Genomic DNA, 5,559 nt, shown 5'->3' on the forward strand with positions numbered 1-5,559 from the left:
CCATGGAAAACTAGAGAAACTGAAATTATGACTGTGCCATCCCGTCCCGTCTGGGTTGCACGCCGGCATGGCGGTCAAACGAGTGCACTCGAATCATCTCCCTCCTTGTCAATAATGATTCCACGGATTTAAAAAGCCCACAACAATTAAAGCGCATCTTTTTCGCATCAGTTAGCTGCCTTAATTACGGCCGGCTGCATGCAGCACTCAGAATCACTCGCAGCTAGTACGCGGAGCAGCATGCAATGAGTCACAGCCGAGGGCACGTATTTAGCTACTTAAATCGTTGGAATTAATTAGGCTTAAACTTCTGCATGCCGTTAATTATTGCCATGCCTTGGTCTTGCTGCTTTGCTCACGGGACTAATAAAACCGGACGGAGGGAGTACCTGTCACGACCGGTTTTTCCAATAAAAATATTTATTGAGAAACCAATCTTTTGAGTCCAGTATGAGAGAAATCCTCCTCACTGGTAGACAAATTCTTGATACAATAAGCCAGTAGCATAAAATATATTACAGGGTCGAACTACGGTTGCTCAACCAAAATATTACAAGCACGCCAATAATTATACATAATGGCAGACATGACACAGTGGTGTGGAGGCATACTACTGACTCGAGGATAGGGCGGTGGTGGAGAAACACAGCAGGGAGAGAGATACAAGACTCTAAGTCTGTCATCTCATCGAGCGTCGAGGTGAGGCTCGATGAATTTATTTGGTAGAGGAAGCGGATATAAAATAGTGACCAAATCTAGGGTCGCACGAGACTGACTGGGACTCCTCTAGGTGTCGGACTCGCTATCAAACTCTTCATCCATGAGATCGCCTTCGTCAGCATCTGGCCAAATCAACAAGCCAGTGAGTACTTTGAAAGTACTCACAAGACAGTTCGGACGTAAGATATAACAAATGCATGCATGAATGCGTCATGAATAATTCACCAATGAACATTCAAAAATTAGCATAACAAGGTAAGTAAAAGGGAAACGGCGGTAGTCCGCCTGAAATCCCAACAACATAAATGAATACCGATCGGGTGTCTGAAGCGACGCCTCGAAAGGTGAATAAATAAATATAAGGAAATGATGCCACAGTCGGGCGTCTTAGCGACACCACATAAAGGGCTTTAAAGGAAATGCCACAGTCGGACGTCGGGGCAACATCACAGAAAGGGCTTTAAAAGAAATACCACAGTCGGGCGTCTTAGTGACACCACATAAAGGGCTTTTAAAAGAAATGCCATAGTCGGACGTCGGGGCGACATCACATAAAGGGCTTTAAAAGAAATGCCACAGTCGGACGTTGGGGCGACATCACAGAAAGGGCTTTAAAAGAAAGTAAAATACAACAATGCCACAGTCGGACGTCTGAGCGACATCGCAGAAAGGGCTTTTATACACAAGGAAATAATGCTCATAATAAATGTTCAATTCATGAGAATAAATGGGTTAGTCCATCCAAAGGAATAATCATTTAACCGGACTTAGCACTCATGCGATTCACCGGAGTCTCTGTCATCAAAACTGACATTTGATCAGGATAAGATAATATCGATCTAGGACATGGAATAGATGATTTGGAGGAATATATGACTCTGCAGAGTTTGTACAAAATTTTTCCCACAGCCAACGGATTTCCGTAGTCACGAAGGACTAGTTCCGTTTACGATATTTCGGAAGAAACACAGCTAACCAGTACACACCCATCCTACCTCTCGATGCTAGGAATCACCCTAGACATCGTCCAAGAAAAACTTTTGAGACGGCGAGATCACAATCTCGAATAACATGGGATCAAATTTATAAACGCGCGCTCTAAGGGGTGCCCCCCTCTCGGTCCCAACCGGAAACACCCATGCCCCCTGACCGGATGACTGGCTTTAATCCAAGGCCATGGAACCATCATCACGGCCTCTCCTTTTGGTGTGTACCAGGAAAGCGGTTTGCAACTTACTAAACCATATTCCTCGCGGAAAACATGTGGTAGTACAGGGAAGGAAATGAGAGGAACTGGACCGATACGGTTTGACACTGAAGTCACATAGTCTGGCATAAGACTGGCATGCTACGACACTGCCATCTTACCCATCCTCATGCCAACATATGGCCATTCATACTCACATCCATCCACTTATGGATCATCGAACTCACTTACCTCAATATTGCATAAAATAACGTTCATCGATATGCTCCTCAACATGCCATGAAACTAACTAAATGCAAAACATGCCAAGACACTCATCATATCAAAATTTCAAACATGCTTGCCTGGTTCAGAGTAGTCGGAGCCTAGCTCGGTGAAGTTCGCGGCTCCGTCACCTCCTTCGGTATCTACGGTATAAAGAAAATATATGCGCTATCGTAAATACCAAGGGGTGCACAAAAAGTATTCCAAATTTTTTTCAAATAAACCTGATAAAAAACTAGACAAAATTTTAAAGAGAACAGAAAAAGAATCAATCAAAAATACCTTTCTGTTTAAAAGTTATAAGGGTTTTTGTCCAGGGACTCATCTATAATGAAACAGAAGATTTCTAGGGGCTAGCTTATAAAAACAGAAAACGACTCGAATAAGAATGCGCCGGCCCAGCGGGAAAACGTATTTGGCAGAAGACGTTTTCAGAAAATGCTTCGCTTAGACAGGACAGAGAGGCTGACAGGCGGGTCCCGGCCGTCAGGTTTGAATATACGAACGGGGCGGCAGATTTCGCCGGTGCCCGTGAGCCGCGGTGGTCGCCGGCGGAGATCCACGGCGAGGCAGGAAGATCGGAGGGTACCTCCGTGTTCAGGGCGCCATTCCACGTCGGTTGGTGGTGGTGGTGGTCGCCGGCGAGTACCACGTCGACGGCGAGCCTGGCTCCGGCGGACGGTGGCTCCGGTGGTTGCGGACTTCATCGGAGAGAGCTGTGAAGATCAAATTGAGGAGGGGGTTAGGCTTCTGGTAGCTAGAGGGGGTAACGGACGGGGTTTGGGCGCCGGAGATGGCCTCACCGGAGCGAATCGAGCTAGTGGCCGAGGCGGAGCGAGGCGGCCGGAGTCGAGGAAGAAGGGCCCCTCGAGGCTCTTCTAGTTGCTGGTCGGGGTCCAGTGAGGTTGTGGAGGTGTGCGGGGGCGATAGGGAGCTTAGGGGCGCTATATATAGCCAGCCCGAGGCGGTTGCCGCGAACGGGATAAGTCCGGCGAGTGATTACGGCGGCGCGGTGGTTGGGTAGTGGGATTAGGGGCTTGGGCAACGCCGTTGAGGTCCACCGGTTCCATTTAGGTGCTAATCGGGCTGGGATTTGGTACTAGGGGCGAGTTCGACAGAACGGGACGGCGCGGGCCCGTCGGCGGCTGTGAGCACGTTCCGTGCTTGCCGGGCCACGGCGACGGTGCCACGGGCGTGCGCTGGCATGCATGAGGCCACGCGGAGAGCAGAGGGGCGTTGGGCAGCGCCGAACGGCGTTGAGCCGCCGTTCCGTACCCTGTCGGCCGCCACGGGAGGTCCCGACGCCGCAGAAGACGCCGGCGAGGGCGGGCCAGCGTGCCACCGATGCCAGGAAGAGGCCAAGTGCGCGTGTGGTGGTCCAGACAGTAGGAAGAGGCGGCGAGGAACGTGCCAAGTGCACTGTGAGCATGTGTCTGAACCTCTGACGAAGAAAACGACACTGAAATCTGAATTTTCTGAATTTGCAAAGGAACAGTGCAGCTCAGGTGTTCGACAGAATGTTTTTGGCCTCTGGGGATTTTTCCTTGAGCTGAAACTTGGTGGAGTGGCTACTCATTGCTCCAGTAGGCTGCATGATTTTTGGTGGAATTTTTGGAGGAGTGTAGATATGAATTTCATCAAATTTGGCAAATCTGGTCCAAACTTGCAGATACTGAATTTTGAAAAATTTGAAAAGAGAAGGAGTGGATCAAGATGGTTCTGGGTTGTGGGTACAAATGACTTTCCAGGAGAGTTGGTTTGAGGTCAAAACTCAAATGAAAAAGGGTACTTGCTTTGAAAAACTCTCAGGCTCCAAATAATTTTCAGAAATGATTTGAGGGGAAAAATAATTATAAAAAAATCCAAAACTTGCTTGGATTAGTTGGGATAGAGAACTTAGGTTGATTACAATGAGGAGGGGAGGTTTTGGAGGGGTTTTATCACATGGGCAAAATACAAAGTCATGGGTGGTTTTCAAGATATGAAAATCCCAAATTTTCATAGAGCTTCTTTTTAAAAGAAAAAGATTAAACTCACAAAATAATTTGAGAGGGAACCAACAGAGAAAAAGTTTCAAAAGATCAAACACCATAGCTTGAATAAAAATAAAACCTTGCCAAAGAAAAGGAAGTTTGTAAGAGGAAGGATTTCTGGAAAAATTTTAAATGCCCTCTTTTAAAATCCAACAAAGTTTTTGATGAAAACCAAATTTAAAATTTTGGAGTGTCACAACACCTACCCCCTTAGGAAAAATCTCGTCCCCGAGATTTCAGCTGATCCTTAAATAAGTGTGGATGCTCTGTCCGAAGAAAATCCTCTCTTTCCCAAGTTGCTTCACTGTCGGTGTGATTGCTCCACTGGACTTTGAGAAACTTGATGGTCTTCTGTCGGGTCCTCCTTTCAGACTCCTCTAAAATTCTTACGGGACGTTTCCGATAAGTGAGGTCTGGCTGCACGTCAATGTTTTCATGGGATACTTGTTTCTCTGGGTTGCTTACGCACTTCCTCAATTGCGAGACATGGAACACGTCGTGGACATCGGATAATTCCTCAGGTAAGTCTAGCTGGTAGGCTACAGTGCCTCTTCGTGCCACTATGCAGAATGGTCCAATGAATCTTGGTGCTAGTTTTCCTTTAATCTTAAACCGTTGTAGTCCTCTCATAGGGGATACTCTCAAGTATACGAACTCACCGGGTTCGAAGCTGACCCTACAATGTTTCTAATCATAATAACTCTTCTGTCGACTTTGAGCGGTCTTAAGTCGGTCTCTGATTAGCTTGACCTTTTCCTCGGCTTCTCTGAGCATGTCTGGTCCGAAGATGTGGCTGTCTCCGGTCTCTGACCAATTTAACGGGGTACGACATCTTCGTCCGTATAAAGCCTCAAATGGTGCCATTTGTAGGCTGGCCTGGTAGCTATTGTTGTACGCGAACTCGGCGTATGGCAGGCTTTCTTCCCAACTGGTTCCATATGTGAGGACACATGCTCTCAGCATGTCTTCTAAAACCTGGTTTACGCGTTCTGTTTGTCCATCAGTTTGTGGGTGGTATGCGGTACTGAAGGCTAGTTGGGTTCCCAGAGCCTGTTGTAAATGTTCCCAAAATCTTGAGACGAACTGAGTGCCTCTGTCGGATATTATATTCTTCGGGACTCCATGCAGACAAACTATACGGGAGAGATAAATCCTGGCAAGCTTTTGAGTGTTGTAGGTTGTCTTTACTGGAATGAAATGTGCCACCTTGGTTAATCTATCGGTGATGACCCATATGGCATCATTCCCGTGTCGTGACCGAGGTAGTCCGACAATAAAATCCACCCCTATTTCATCCCATTTCCACTCAGGTATTTTGTTTGGTTGCAGTAGTCT

Source organism: Triticum aestivum, chromosome 7B, assembly GCF_018294505.1.
Source record: "Triticum aestivum cultivar Chinese Spring chromosome 7B, IWGSC CS RefSeq v2.1, whole genome shotgun sequence".
Classification (NCBI taxonomy): Eukaryota; Viridiplantae; Streptophyta; class Magnoliopsida; order Poales; family Poaceae; genus Triticum; species Triticum aestivum.